General features: G+C 43.9%; 1 protein-coding gene across 3 annotated transcripts in view; it reads right to left on the bottom strand.

Moving 5' to 3' along the window:
• Positions 1-7,319, bottom strand: part of RXFP2 (relaxin family peptide receptor 2) — a 99,044-nt gene extending 91,725 nt beyond the window's left edge. For all 3 annotated transcript variants that reach the window (XM_082602269.1, XM_082602271.1, XM_082602273.1), the window contains exon 1: positions 7,195-7,319. The gene's annotated coding sequence lies outside the window, so the exon portion shown is untranslated. The remainder of the gene's footprint in view (positions 1-7,194) is intronic.
• Positions 7,320-16,537: the final 9,218 nt, after the last annotated feature.

The raw sequence follows: 16,537 nt of genomic DNA, 5'->3' as shown, positions 1-16,537 counted from the left end.
CCGTCAGGGAGGTCCCAGCTGTGCCCTTTTATGATAGAAATGTCTCATGTTTAACTTTTAGGTTGTTTGTCGTCCTAAGAGGTTTTGTTTACTTGCAAGTTCCATCCCTCCTTTTGCTGCCCCTCATATGAAGAGAGTGATGAGAGTCACATGAGGTAAGAAATGGGAGAGACTGAGAGTTCCACTGATTCAAAAAATTGGAGTAAGAATTGACTAGATGAAAAATATCAAGTCTCCAGACCTGTCACAGGGGACACTAGGTTTTCATCACCCAAGGGAACTGAAGCTACGGAATATTTTCATTTAAATATAACGGAGGGACTTCCCCGTTGGGACAGTGGTTAAGAATCCGTCTGCCAATGCAGGGGACACAGGTTCCAGCCCTGGTCCGGGAAGATCCCACATGCCACGGAGCAACTAAGCCCATGCGTCACAACTACTGAGCCTGCGCTCTAGAGCCCGCAAGCCACAACTACTGAGCCCACATGCTGCAACTACTTAAGCCCGTGTGCCTGGAGCCTGTGCTCCACAACAAGAGAAGCCACCACAATGAGAAGCCCACGCACCGCAACGAAGAGTAGCCCCTGCTCGCTGCAACTAGAGAAAGCCCACGTGCAGCAAAGAAGACCCAATGCAGCCAAAAATAAATTTAAAAAACATAATAAAAAAATAAAAAAATATAATGGAGCAAGGTGAAACCAGCAAGCAGGAGAGTTTGCTAACATCCCTGCAGCTTATGTGAAGGTAACAGATTCTTCCTCAAAAGAATAAAAGATGGACAAATTAAAATAAGCACCAGGCACTATTTTAGCTATCAAAATAGGGAGGGAAAATATTCACGATGAGCTAGAGTCTTGCCGTTTCGTACCTTCATATATCACTGAAGTCACTGGAAAAGGAACTGACCTTTTAGAAAAGCAATTTAGTAATTATATATCAAGAGACATAAATATGTCAATATGCATAGATCAGTAATCTCACTAGATCTAGTGAGACTAGATCCTGAGAAAATCATCCAAATATGAAGATGACATTGTCGCTATTTACAGAAGCTAAAAAGTAGAAATGATGTAGATTGACAATTGTTTGAGTCCACTGATTTGCCTTGTTTTTCTCCTTAATTCCACTGAAATTGGCAAAGAATTAAGAGGAAAATTTTAAGAGGAAATCCCATATCCGCTCTGAAAAATTAGGGACATTACTATAAACAAGGGGAAAATAACGAATCATTTTTAGACTATATAGCAGTAACCAGAGAAGACTGCTCACATTTCAACATGAGCAAAGGAGAGACCTCACCTAGGAAATGAGTGCACAGGATCCCCCAAAGGGACCCCAATGAGCCCTGGGAAACCTCAGACACCGGAAGAGAAGGCTGGCCATCAATCAGTCCACGGGGTGCAGGGGTGATACCTGTTTCATGGCACCAGTTTCCCCCACTTTTGCCCCAGTCTTCACTGACACAGGTCAGCAGTGGGCTCATGAAGACAGTGGTCGTGCTGCATTACCCACACAGGGAACAGCAGCAAAATCCAACCACTGGTGCCCAGCAGGGATGGTTCCACCCACGGCAGCCTCTTCTCTCCCCCACTCCTCACCCCCTACCTGTTCACCTACCTCACTGCCCAGAACAATCGTTCAGCCGGCAGGTTAGGCTTCTGATCACTCTACCCTCACACCCCACAGCCCATGGGGACCACACTGTGGTGAAATAAAACTTTAGAAAATGTAAATTTTCCTCTTTCACTATTTGGCAACCGCTGAAAGGTTTAACACGCAATCTCAAAAACAAAACAAAACAAAAAAAGCTGCTTCAACTCCTGATACTGAACAAACACACATTTTCTCAAGTTGAATAAAGGAAAATCAACAGATAAATAACAATATTATGTCAAAGGAAGAATAACAATACTTTGTTAAAGGATAAATAACAATATTGTTAAAGGATAACTTTTTTCAAAAAAGTGAATCATGTTGGCCCCACAAATATAGAACGAACATGTGTCAAAGGTTTCATTTAGTTCATTTTCCAGTAAGATGTAAAAAAGGTGGGAGGGGCAAGGACAAATCCAAAGAGTAGACACAGACATAAACAATCAGGAACGCAGAGGTGCACTTGTGATTAGATGCAAAACTAGCCTCTTGCACAGAGCAGCCAATCACATCTTCACCTTGTGAAAGGCGTGGTTAGCATGACGGTTGGCCCTCTAAGAATTAAGTTCTATCTCTATAGAGTTGCAAAATTGTCAAGCCAATGAAAAGCTCAGATCCCCCCCAAATCCAATAACCTATTAGAATCCTCTAGGCCAGGGGGTCTGTGAACGTTTTTCTAAAATATTTCTATAGCTATTTTAGGGGTTGTAAGGTCTCTCTCAACTACCCAACTCTTCCCAAGGCCTGGGACTAGTGCAGTCCCACAGGGGCCCATGCTGAGAAGAACCCTGTGCTTGGGGTTTAATGCTCTGTGATTGCAGCCTCCAAATTCTTAATAATTTCATCTTTGAATTTGTGTTTTGTAAGTGAAGTCCATTGGGACAATGGAGCACATGCTGAAGGCTTGGAGCTTGGCTCCTGTGGTCCCCCCACCTCCCTACAATGGATTCTCTGCTATATGCTCCCCACCCCACGAAGCCCCGGGCCCTCTCTGTCCCTGCAACCACCGCTACCCTCCACCTGGGCGTCAACCTGGTGGGGGCATTTCCTGGACTCGAATATAAGGAAGGTCAGGGCTGGGCACCTGGCCACTCCTGCTGGCGCTTCCACAGCATGTTCAGTGGGCAGCTGGTTAGGGGGGTGGCTCTCACCCACCCCTGATCCAGGAACAATTGTGCCCCAGCATGAAGATGGCACTTTGCCATCTGGGTCACTCATTTGCCCTGGGTTGGGGCTGTGGATCCCTAGAAGGGGAGATAATTTGGTGGGTAAAAGTGAGTAGCTTATTGTTTTAATAGGGCTTCTCACACATTGTCTGATTTATCCTTGATGCTTTCAGCCAAATAAGCCAAAGGGCAGCTGATACTGAGCTAGAAATTTACTCCAAGTGTTTCCAGGTTTTCTTTCATCCTCAACTCCCTTCTGCTTGCACTTGTTTTCCTCTCCCAGCTGCAGACTGCAATTCTGACCTTAACCCCATTCCAACTCTTTGTTATATTTGCTGTCATTTTGGTTTTTTTAGCCTTCATTTGTATGTGTATTGGGTGTTATGTGTTTGTAACGATATAGGCTTAAATGTCTGCATAGTTACTTTCACAGACGTTTTCCTGGTGTCTTATTTCATCACTTTTAACTGAGAAAATTACCCTGAGCGTTCTGTTCTATTCTATTGTTCCATCTGCCTATGCTTTCATCAGCAGCATGTGGGTTCCATGTCAGTGTAGAGGGGTGAAGAGATAAGCCCAGGAATTAGGCAGACCCTGGCTTCACAGCTGATTAGCTGTTTGATCTTGAAGAAGTTAGTGATCTTGAACAACCACTTTAATTCCATCACTTCTGTAAAAAACGAATAATAGTGCCTATTTCACAGCATTATTGTGAAGATTAGAAAAGATAATGTGCAGAAAGTGGTTAGCATAACGCCCAGCACCTCACAAGTGCTCAGCAGATGATAGTTTATCATCATCATCACTGTCATTAGCTTTCTTTAAGATGGATTTTGAAACCCAGTAGTTCACTTCATAATTCATCTTTTTTAAGCATTTTGCCTGATTATTTTTTCAATAATTTGCAATCAGTCTGCAAATTTCCAGAACTCTTTTGGGACTTTTACATTGTAATTATATTAATCCTCTAAGATAATAGGGTCAGTATCTTTAAAAGATTCAGTATTCCCACCTGAGAACTCAGTGGATCTCTCCATTTATCCAACTGTTACATCTATTGGGAGAATTTGTCATTTTCTTCATATTGGCAACTAGACACTATGCAGGAGGGACATTTGTCAAGGAGAGGCCCACTGCCCATGTGAGGGGCAAGATTTAGCATCACACCAGGGTCAGAGAAAAGGTGGAACCACGAGGGCCTATTTGGAGGGTTGGGGGCATGCAGACTCTGAGAAAAGGTTCCTAGCTACAGAATGTATGTTTGTGTGCCTCTAATGGCCATCTGCAAACCAGGCAGTGGGCTCTCACCAGAGACCCTGATTCTGGACTTCCCAGCCTCCAGAACTGTGAGGAATTCTAAGCCACTCAGTCTGTGTTCTGTTAGAGCAGCTGACCAGGCTAAGACATGCATCTTGTTTCCATCTGAAGTTGTGTTATTCCCCCAAGTCTTCTGTGAATTGCCCTCAAGTGTTAGTTGGGTCTTCAGCTGTGTGCCTGAGTCCCGTGGACTTGGGCAGAGCAGCACAGCATAGCCTGGGGCAGCCTCTGGAGACTGTAGGATGACTTGGTGAAAAGAGGAGAGCAAAGCAGGCCCTGGAGATAGGCCACTGATTGAGTGACGTTCAGGATGGATTTCTGGAAACATGCAAACTTAGATTCCTTTATCCTCCGGCTCTGCCCCTCCATCTGCAGTCCTTTTCAGACCTCACAAGACAGGAGTAGACACCTCTGGTAGGAAAGCTAGGGACCAGATCAACATTTTAAGTTAAAGGAAGCATCTTCCCAAGTGTTCTCTCCCCCCTGCTTCTCTCCCTGCTGACTGACCTGGGGGCATGGACGATCTCCCACTGATTTCAGTCTGGAGATCTGAGGGGTTGGGTAGCACCCGACAGGAGAGAAAAATGGAAAACGGATTGCTTGCTCTGAGCTTAAGGTGGGAACAGGAGGAAAGAGAAAGGCAATCTTCTGCTTCCATTCTACACTGTGTCGGTTGCCTGGAGAGAAGAGTGAGGGTCCCCCATACGGGCACCCAGCTGACTTCTTCATAAACTAAGACATGAGCATTTTGTCATGGAGCAGAGAGGGCTGACTCTGGCCTGCTTTGGGGGATAAGAACCCTGGTATGGCCGAGGCCTCCCTCAAGCCAGGTTCACGTTTATATTTGTAAAACTTCTTCCCTTTCTCTGCCTTCCCGACTACACCTTCTGAGATCTGGAAGTCTCAGATTTTATCCAGTTATCAAAAAGCCTCATGAAAACACTTTTAAGACTAAGCCAGGTCTAAACCACCCACTTGCCTCAGACCTACAGTCAAATGGAGGTGGACACTCACACAGTTGAGTAAAACGTCCTTCTGCTGGGAATATTGCCACACAGACTGTGAATTTTGTATACAGTTGACCCTTGAACAACATGGATTTGAACAGCAAGGGCCCATATAGACAGGTTTTTTTGTTTTGTTTTGTTTTGTTTTTCACACGCACACACTGTATTTTATTTTTACAAGAGATAAATAGACTGACACCAAGCATTGTGAATGGATGACCACAACAGAAGCAACAATGATTGCAATTACCAAATACGAAACACACTCACACTGTGTCATGATATTGACATTCAGTCCAGTAATCCTCCCCTGTAACAGCTCCTTTACTTTGCAGTGAAAATTGATTTGTATATTTTTTGCCTCTGAGTCCTTGTGGGATTTTTGTTGTTGTTGTTCAAACAGAAAGTCACAAAAATTATAATCATCCTCATCAGTTCATTCAGTCCCATATAATTAATTTTTTTTCATCTTGATCTTTTGTTAGCACTTTTATGAGTTCATCAGTTTTCCATTAGAGTTCTGAAAATGCTTATTCATTCAGTTCAGCAGTATAGTCAGTTTAGACAGGTTTTTTCCCCCCCAACAAATATGTATTGGGTTGGCCAAAAAGTTCGTTCAGGTTTTTCTGTAACATCTTATGGAAAAACCCACACGAACTTTTTGGCCAACCCAATACTACAGTGCTACATGACCAGGGCTGGTGGAATCCACGGATGCAGAACTGTGGATACAGAGGGATGACCGTAAAGTTATACTTGAGTTTTCCATTGTCCAGAGGGGTCAGTGCCCCTAACCCCCACACTGTTTAAAGGTCAACTGTACATCCACTCCCTGCTTCCACCTTCCTGCCCTCACAGAGGGAGCCACAGCCTCCAGAAGGAGAATTCCCAGCCCCGTTCCAGCCAGTCCCCTTCCCAAGCCCAGCTCCCCTTTCCCCATCATTTTGCTTCTTCAACAAGCAGTGTGCTGAAGAGCAGAATTTACAGATCACACTCTGCCGTGGATGCTAGTAAGGTCAACTACAGGTGGTTAAGTAGAAAAAAAGAGACTCTGAGGGAAGATTAAGAGGCTAACTAGGAAGGAGAGGGGTTGTCCAGAAAACAAGAAAGGGTGCCAAGAGACATGGAGTCCTCATTCCATCAAACACCTCAGAGAATTCCTGTGAAATGGGCACAGACACGTAAGGCCATGGGTCACATTAGCAGAGCAGTTTCAGTGGAGTGCTGGCGAGGGCTCCAGATTCCAGGGGGGTCAGGAATGACCAGGCAATGAGGCAACAGGAACTCACGGCGCTGCTCTTTTTTTCTTTTGCCTTATTTGATATGTTCAAAAGCACATTATGGGCCTTCCCTGGTGGCGCAGTGGTTGAGAGTCCGCCTGCCGATGCGGGGGACGCGGGTTCGTGCCCCGGTCCGGGAAGATCCCACCTGCCGCGGAGCGGCTGGGCCCGTGAGCCATGGCCGCTGAGCCTGCGCGTCCGGAGCCTGTGCTCCGCAACGGGAGAGGCCCCGACAGTGAGAGGCCCGCGTACCACACACACACACACACACACAAAGCACATTATGTAACATGCATGTAAGTCATGGTACATAGTGATGAAATGAACACCACCACCTGCCTGAAGAACAGAGCACAGCCAATGCTACGGCATCTACCGGGCCCTGAGGACCGCTTTTCCAAGCAGTTTGATTCTAAAGGACAGAATAAAGTGAGCGATATAAGCTAGAGCGGGAAGAAGGCAGGAAAAGCACTTTTTCAAAAGACAGACTGGGAAGCTGAAGACACAGGGGAGAGTGGAAACACGCTTAGCAGCCTTGCAGGGCCCATCAGAGGAGGTCCGGGGACCAAGAAACAGGCTTCCGGCAAGTTTTGCAGCTGTGCTCTTCCTGAAGGAGGAGCGGCTAGCCCTTCTCTTTCTCTGATGGGCCAAGTCTAGGAAGAGCACGATTAACACCGACGAGAGGGATGCAGGTCAAAGCTTCACCGGCAAAGCCCGTTCACAATTCCCGGGAAATAAAACTGGAAGCTGGGTAACAAAATAAAGTCTAACCTTTTGTTTTCTTTTCCTTCGTGCTTAGTCTAGTTTCACTGGCTCACAGGGCGCTGCATTCCGAGGCGTCACACCCGGCACTCTAGACCAGAGCTCCCGGTAACAACCGGCTGTGCTGACACCTCAGCTCAGCGTCTGCACACGACACTCAACCCAAGATGGCGGCAGCGGGGCGGGCAGAGAGGCGGTGCCGGGCTCTGGAGCTGGAGCGAGAGCAGCACAACTGCGCCTGCGCCCACTCGCAAAGACTCCTCCTCCTCCCCTCCCTGCAGTCGATTTCCGATTTCCGTATAAGGCAGCTCCACCCACTGTTTGTCCGGAGAACGTCTGCTCTAGCGTGGGAGCTCTCGTCTCTCCATTCTCTGATCAAAGAGGAACGCTTTCTTCTGCTTCTGAACCAAATTCTGAACTCGTTTCCTTGATGCCGGCGACACAGGGCAGGAGGACCCTTGTTAGGACCCAACTGGAAAGGGTCGATGACAAAAGCTCCGTATTTGTTGCAGAGGTAAGGCACCGAAGCCTAATTCCTGAGCGGTGATAGAAAGGCTCCCAGCTCGGCCTGGGCTGCGCTGCACAGTGGCGGGAGCTCAAGTCAAATGGCCATTTTGACTTTCTCCCACAGGATGCCACTTTCTGTCCCTAAGCTCAGGATCCAGTCCCCTTGATGCAGCAGGTAAGGAAACGCCCCCCTCGTAAAGACAAAACATATCCTCAAGACAGAAGCAAAGGTTTCAAGAAGAGACTCTGGGGGACAGAAACCAAGTAGTTCCTGACAATGTGCCCCTGTGTATGTCACCCCTTCGTGGTTCTCATCACCATGACACCTGATGCGTTCAGACACTCCTATCCCTCTGCCCTCAGGCTCACATGTGGAAAAGACATTGTTCTTTTCAACTTTCCCCCTAACCAGGACTAAAATCATCTGGGTCAGAAAAACAGCAATAACAAAAAAACCCTCCCAAATTAACTGATAAAATAGAGCAATATTTTCTGAACATAAAAAATACTGAATTTTTTTTTTTTTTTTTTTTTTTTTTTTGCAGTACACGGGCCTCTCACTGTTGTGGCTTCTCCCGTTGCGGAGCACAGGCTCCGGACGCGCAGGCTCAGCGGCCATGGCTCACGGGCCCAGCCACTCTGCGGCATGTGGGATCTTCCCGGATCGGGCACGAACCCGTGTCCCCTGTATCGGCAGGCGGACTCTCAGCCACTGCGCCACCAGGGAAGCCCCAAAAAGTACTGAACTTTGAAAGTACCAACTTTGGGCTCTTTGGTTACAATCTGTTCTCCTACCAGCTCTGCCCTTGACCAAGAACAAATTTTATTTAACACTTGTTATGTTCTAGGAATGGGCCAAGTGCTTCAAATGGATTATCTCATTCCGTTTTTATACCATTTCTCATGAGGCAGTTGTTAATAAGATTATCTCATAATTTTTTTGTAAATGAAGCTACTGAAGCTTGGAGACGGGAATAACTTCCCCAAGTTTACAAGGTGCAGCACTGGCAGAGTTGGGATTCGAACTTTCTTATGAAGGACACCTGACTCAGTTATGCCAGACAGCCTTGGATTTGTCCTTCAGTCACTGCAGGATCCCCTCATAGCCTCTCGGAGTGGTGTTTCATACAAGGTCTCCATTCTTCACTGCCCTGTCTCCCCTTCATTTGATGTGCTGTAGATGTTACAACTCTTTCGAAATAAAGTCCCCAGAATTAAATCTCCTCCTTCAGCTGAGGTCTGGCCTGGGCATAGGATGGTCAGTCTATTGCTTTCTTTGTGATGAACATAAATTTTTTTTTGGCGATGAGCCTATTTCTTTGTTAATGAAAGACTACTCTGTGCATTTATTTCTGTTAATTCAGTGTTGTCCATCCTGCACTATATCACAAATTTGTTTTTAAAGGTAAATGAAGGATTTTATATTTATCCTTATTAAATTTTATCTTATTTGTTTCAGCCTATTTTTTTAGCACATCAAATCTTTTCAACATTTTTTTCATCCAGCATATTAGTTTTTTCTCCAACTTTTTAGTATCTGTGTACCTTTACCCATAAGATATCAAAGAGATCGATCCAAAAACATAGCTTTATGGCCCTACAGATCATCTTTAGTTGCCACTGATCCTTCAGATAATGCTGGATTTCTTTTTATTCAACCAGATAGGAACACAGCTAATTATACTATCTCGTAGCAATATTTAAAAAATATTCTTTAATGAAGGTTTAAAAGACACTGTCAAATAACCCGCTTTTACTGAAGATACAATGTTCTCAATTCACAAACTCTGATAAACAAAACAATGTAATTATACTTTTATTAAATATGTTCTCTATCTTGATTTGTCATTGTACCTAAGAGCAAAGCTTAATCTAGGTTTCTCCAGGTAAAATCAATCAATACTGTGCGTATCTGATTGTGTATTTCTTTTAGTAGCACACGAAGCAGGCTCACTGGTGAAAGCAAAGATTGCAGAGAGGAGAGAACAGGTGTGTGTGTGTGTGTGTGTGTGTGATGAGTAGAACTGAGCAGAAAGGAGAAGACAGGAAATTATCTTTTTGGAGAGTGAACAAGCGCACATAATAGAAGGTGTGCTCATCTGAGTTGTCATTATATACTTAAAGAGAAACAAGTCTGCTTGATTGTATATTTGACGCAGCATTGTTGAGCTGCTTGTGTGCAGGTGGGAAGCAGATGCATAGTGCGGCTTAAGTAGGGTTTCAGCTTTGCAAGGCCAGTGAAGTTACGGAGGGAGGCGTGAGGGGATTATGTTTCTAATAATGATCTATGGAAGCTATGCCGAGTAAGAAGGGGCACAAGCCCAAGGGCGTGGCTGTAGGAAAGGATCAGGTCGATGCTTTGGTAGGTCTGAGAATTTCTGGAGTGGACACTCAGGGTAGGAAACCTGGAAGGAAAAGATGTGGCCATCAGGCAGAGGGCTTTTTTTTTTTTTTTTTTTTTTTGCGGTACGCGGGCCTCCCACCGCTGTGGCCTCTCCCACCGCAGAGCACAGGCTCCGGACGCGCAGGCCCAGCGGCCATGGCTCACGGGCCCAGCCGCTCCGCGGAACGCGGGATCCTCCTGGACCGGGGCACGAACCTGTGTCCCCGGGATCCTCCTGGACCGGGGCACGAACCCATGTCCCCTGCATAGGCAGGCAGACTCTCAACCACTGCGCCACCGGGGAAGCCCCAGGCAGAGGGCTTTTTAAAGATTCCAGAAGAGCTGCTGAGGTGGGAAGAATGAACACATCGCTGGAAGCAAACAGCCCAAGGATTTGAGAGAGAGCTGCTGAGGTGGGAAGAATGAACACATCGCTGGAAGCAAACAGCCCAAGGATTTGAGAGACCGAGATACTGAATCAGTTGTCTATGTGGATGTTGAAGTCGTTAAGATTGATGACAGGAGTGAGAAAGAGCACAGTTGGTAAAATCATCAAAGGATGAGAGGGAGTGGGGAGGGGTTTGCAGACAACAACGAAGAGGAGCAGCAAGAGGTCGAGTGTGATGGCGTGGATTTCAGCTGATGAGGTGTTGGTCATCTGGAGAATTAGAAATGATCACGTGATCTGGACACCAACATCAGAGAGGTCAGATGTGCAGCTGGTTGCCTGTGCTTTTTCATTTTTGTTTGGATATTGTGGCACAGTGTGGGAAGGGCTACAAATACAGAGTTAAAAAGGGGAAGAAAACCTCTGCTTTCTGAAGAATGCTCAGTGTTAATTACATTACAATATGCTTAATGTACCCCCACTGGCAATGGCAGACATTTGAACAAAGAAATCAAGATGCTCTAGGGCTGGTAGCAAATGGTGGGTGAAAAACATACTAATAACTCCACTGTTTCTGACGTTGGAAGAAGGAGTTTCACTCCAGGCAGACTAAACATAGAGGTTTTGCCTGGAGACTATTAAAAAAAAAAAAAAATCCCAAGCTACTAAGAGAAACAGAGCTGTAATTGGACTCATCTAGCAAAAATAAAATTTAGATAAAATGAAAGTTCTCTGTGAAATTATTGTGGGTCATTTTTTGTAATGCAGCTGAACCATATCCCTAAGGCTGTTTGGTGTGATTTTTTTTCATATCTTATAATGATGATAAATTCAGTTTGATTTCTGATTATGTTAACTGGAATTTACAACAAACACACAAAAGATATGTGTAAGATAAAGCTAGGTTTTATAATGCAGTTTGTACAGGTTTTGCCATTAATTAACTAGAAATGGAGGAAATTAAATAATGTAGAATTCATTAAATCCAAGAGAAAATGTAAAATATGTAATCCAGGAGTATATGTATAATATATAATCTCTTTTCTGTCACCTTCAAAAATACTGAAGTGTTTTCTATCACAAATGAAACCAACCCAAGCCCCATCTCCTTCATAAAACCTTCTAGAATTTCCCTAGGTCTCATGATCTCTTCTGAAATCCTGTAGCATTTTCATTCAACAAAATATTATTGATCACCATTTATGTATCAAGTACTATACCAAGAATTGGGGCAGTAGGATAATAATATAACTAATCAGAGGGGAGAAATAGTAAACGCAACAATTAAAATGACTTGTTCTTACTTGCCAGGCATTGTTATAAGTGCTTTTACATGTACTAACTCTTTGATTTCTCACCGCAACATTGTGAGGTAAATATTACTATAATGCCCATTTCAGAGATGAGGAAATAAAGGCACAGACAGGTTATGTTACTTGCTAAAGGTCACAGAGCTAGTGGTTTGGTAGACTCAGATTCAAAAGGAGTTCTCCCTGGTTTTAAAGCTCTTAACTACCTAAGTCACTCAATTGCTTTATATCTTGATATCCATATCTTAGGGGAAAAAAGCATAATACTCTACATCTGCCCTACCTAATTTAAAGGGTTGTTATATGAGATTCAAGTAAGATAATAGGTTTGGAAATACTACTTCAAAAATTAAATCTTCTGTAGTAATGCTAAGCATTACTTATTATGATGACATTTGTGAATTGTTTTACAGGGACTAACTCATTTGTCTCTCAGAACGACACTCTGGGGCAGCTCTTAAGGTCACGTCCATTTTATGATGGGGAAACTAAGATACAGAAAGTACACACCTGTTCAAGGGTCCAACCCAGGGAGTCTGACTTCAGCGGCCATGCTCTTAGCCCCTAAATTCTGCTGCCTGTTTATTAAACTTTGTCCTGTGGACAATACGTGGGGCCAGGCTGGGCCAGGTGTCCATGGTGCTAGAGGTGGGCACTGCTGAATGAGGACTAGACCTCAGGGAAGATGCTCCTCCTTTCCCTGGCCTATGTTTAGCCTAGACCAGAGGCCATACAGATAAGCCCTGTCCCCTACCACATGGGTATCAACCCACACCCCCAGCAAAATGACTGGATGGCAGGGCCCTGCCATGAAGCCTGTCACTGAGTAAGCTCTTGCCCTTCACAAGGCAGCTGAAGCAAATATCAGTTCCTGAACTAAAAATCACATCCCACCTTTCCCACAGGAAATGCTCAGAGTACCTGTTTCCTGTAATTCCAGATTGCCTCTGCATGGACATTTCCCAGGACCGAAACCAACTGCCTCCAGAAAGAGTCCTTTCCATTTTTACTTAAGTCTGCTTTGTAAAGAGTCCTTCTTTAGATAGAACTGTAAATGGCTTAAATTGAACTATGAATCGAACACTTTTGGACTGGTTCAAGATATGCCCTACTTCTCATAACAAAACTGCTTTGGCTTAGTGTCTATATTCCTGGTACAGAAAGACTTGCTCCGGCCAAAACCCTCATTGTCTTCTTACTCACTGTGAGAGCTGTGTTGGGGGGTGGAGTGGGGTGTGCAGGGGGTTACCTACTGGTCTGGCAGCAGGCCCCTCCCTTTACAGTGCACTCCACTCCTGTATAGGAGAATGAAAATCATATTAGCAAGTTTAATAGTCTGAACATGGTAAGGAGACTGGTTTAACTCTGTCAGCCCATCATTTCTCCAGATTCGTTGCCAACAAGACTCCTTTTTAAAAAGCAGAATATCTGTTAATTCACTGTAGAGCCAGAAGTAGAGAAAAAGAAACCAATTTCAACAAATGGAAGTTACCACTGTCAATCAAGCTTGGCATCTGAAGCCTTTCTAAGTATCAGCTGGTGGCTTTCACTGTGAAAAGTGAAATAATTTCTAAACCATCAACTTCTTCATAAAGGCAATTTGGAAATACATTTTGGGAAATGTTGGCTAGAGGATGTATAACTGAAACTATAATCAAGTGCTAATCTAACAGACACTGCCTCAGGTTCTAATCTCAAAGAAAAATATGATTGATACTTCTTGCCAGTAGATTCAATGAAGATATTTTTATGAGTTTGCACAGGCTCAAAAACATTGCAGAGAGCACTCCATGCAAATTCTGAATCATTAAAGTGTAAAATCGTTTGGCAGTTCAAGAGAAGAAAATATTCTATTGATGTGAAGTACAATTTTTACATGCTAATACATTTAATCACTTTCAGCCTCTATGAAAATTAAGAGACCTTGGAAATCATCTAGTTCAACTAATTTCACAAATGTGAAACCTGAGGCCCAGAAAAAGAGATTCTATTCATAATCACACAGCTAGTGAGCAAGAGAGAGCAAGAATACAAGACTTCCAATTCCATACTTCAATTTGGTTCCAACAAAAATTTGAGCATGAGGAATATACTTTCTTTTTTTTTTTTTTTTTTTTTTTTTTTTTTTTTTTTTTTTGCAGTACGTGGGCCTCTCACTGTTGTGGCCTCTCCCGTTGCGGAGCACAGGCTCCGGACGCGCAGGCTCAGCGGCCATGGCTCACGGGCCCAGCTGCTCCGCGGCATGTGGGACCTTCCCAGACCGGGGCATGAACTCATGTCCCCTGCATCGGCAGGCAGACTCTCAACCACTGCGCCACCAGGGAAGCCCAGGAATATACTTTCATAAATCAAATATATGTGAGTAATTAGTGCTCAACATTTCAGCAGATATAATGGAAAGAATATTTTCACTCCACCCTCTAGATCTTTCTGAAGTTAGTTATCTTTAGAGTTGTACAACGTATGAGAGGCCTTTTCAGATATCATAAAATAGCTTTAGAATGGGACAAGAAAGGAAATTCCAACATTAATGGCAAAAGGACCATTTCTGTATGAACCAGAGTTTATCTTCTATGAAGATATTTACAGAGGCCACTCAAGATATTTACAAAGCCCACTAAGTCTCTGTTTCATATAATTATAAAAACTACTCTGTATAAATTTCTTTGGGGAGGAGATTGACAGGCTTGATACATCCAATGAGAGAAAATTTTCATCTGATAGTAGAGTTGTTACTAGTTCAACAAAAATACTTGACACATAATGTAAAAATTTATTGCCTCCAAAATTTTTCTATAAGATCTGAAATAAAACTTTATATCACATTTTATTACATGGCTTTCCTCCTTTACTTTGATACAAGTGAAAAGAAGATAAAATTTTCTCATTTATTCAACACCAAATATATTAAATTGTTATTTCCTTAGATCATCCTTGACACTAAAAATTCTTTTCATACTACTATTTGATAGGGAATAAATCAAGAAAAACCATTTTCAACAAATTGGAAATATTTCAACAAATGGAAATCATCACTATCTATCAAGTTGTTGGGAGCCTTTCTAAGCATCTGATGGTATTTTCCACTTGGCAAAGTGAAAAATCTAAGCCACTAATTTCTTCATAAAGGCAATGTAGAAGGAGTTCATATTTGAATTAGGGTTCTACTCAGGTAAATGTAAAGGAATCAGAATGAATTTTGTGTTTACAATACAGTGAAAATAATTCAAATCGGAATTTTCTAAAGTGAAATCATTCCCTTAGATATTTGAGAATTTTCATGCATGGATCCAGGATGTTAGGGTTAATTTTTAAGTAATTCCTCTGCATGCCAATGTAACATTTTTACTGGAAAATACTTTTCTTCTCAAGAAATTTTAGAATTACATACCCTCCCCCCACACACGGTCACATATTCCTTAGCTCAAACAAGCATGGGTAGATATGAGTGGAATAGACATTAGACAGAGGAAAGAGGCTGTCAAACGATGTGCTGAGGAGTGAGGATTTATTCAGTGCCTCCTTGGAGTTTGGTTCCCATAGCTGTGGAGGACGGGACTCTATGTGTGAAGAACTGAAAGAAACATCTACTGAGTAAGTCTACACATGAGCAGTTTTCTCTTCTCTAAGCATTACCACCAACTGTGCTCTTTGGCATCATGCTTCGTGGTCCCTTAATGTCCCTTCAGCAGATTCTAGATCTTTCTGTTCACTTTCAGATATTATAATCCACTCTGGTTCAACATCTCAAGCTTACACTAGATTTGGATTTCATTCTGAAGCTCTTCTCCCCTACCCCCAACGTGGTCATCATTAGAACTGTTTAAGAATCTTCTCGTCCTCCTTCTGAGGACATGGCAGGAAAGAACTCCCACCGCCTTTGAACTTAGGTTGGCCATATGACTTGGGTTTGGCCAATGAAATATGAGCAGAAATGACATGTATCACATCTGGGCGGAAGGTTTAAGAGCTGGTGCATGATTTGCCACATCCCCTTCCTTCCTACGCTGGTGAGAGAAGAACACGTCCAGGTGAAGGCTCCTTCAGCTCAGGTCTGTGAGCGACCACTGTGAGTACAGCCCCCTGCCAATGTGCTTCGGAAACAGCATGAGTGAGAAGTAGCCTGCTATATTGAGCCTTTGAGACATGGGACTTTTCTGAGAGGCTGCAGCCTATTCTGCACCTAGCCTATTCTGGCTCCTACGTCCCAGCATAGACTTGACCTGTAAACCCATCTGCTTGGAATTGAAGGAGGTGGTGGGGTGCATGGTCTGCCTCTGCAATAAAGCTTCTCTCAGGACTAGTCCCTCCTAACTTGGAAGGAGGAAGAAAGGAATCACAGAGAAGATAAGGAACATCTCATATCCACTGGCTGATGCTGGTGGCAGGGAGTGTCGCTGGCCTTATTCAGGTTATACCTGCTCCTGGGTGTCCTCTGCTGACACAGTGGTCGCTGTAGATGGACACGTGGTGTTGAGTGTCTCTCTGGCTCTCTCTGTCGCTGAGGATCCCTTCAGGCAGGGACATTTACTTTCACTGCCCAGCAGGGGGCTCCCTCCTGGCCTGGTGTCCATCTTGGCCTCTCGATACCTCCTGTGTCTGGTCCTCTACCCCAAGCTCCTTCATGGGACCAAAGGACATGAGGAATTAGCGTGAGGGTGTCCACTCCTGTCCTTTTCTTTCCAGGCACACTAGGCTACGATAATAAGGCCCCTTTTTGCTTACTAAACGATTTACTTGATGTGGGCTCCACCATCAAGCCTC

Source organism: Mesoplodon mirus (assembly GCF_964341445.2).
Source record: "Mesoplodon mirus genome assembly, chromosome: 17".
Taxonomy (NCBI): domain Eukaryota; kingdom Metazoa; phylum Chordata; class Mammalia; order Artiodactyla; family Ziphiidae; genus Mesoplodon; species Mesoplodon mirus.
Note: the sequence above shows the minus strand (reverse complement) of the source record. Positions and strands in the feature narration are given on the sequence as shown.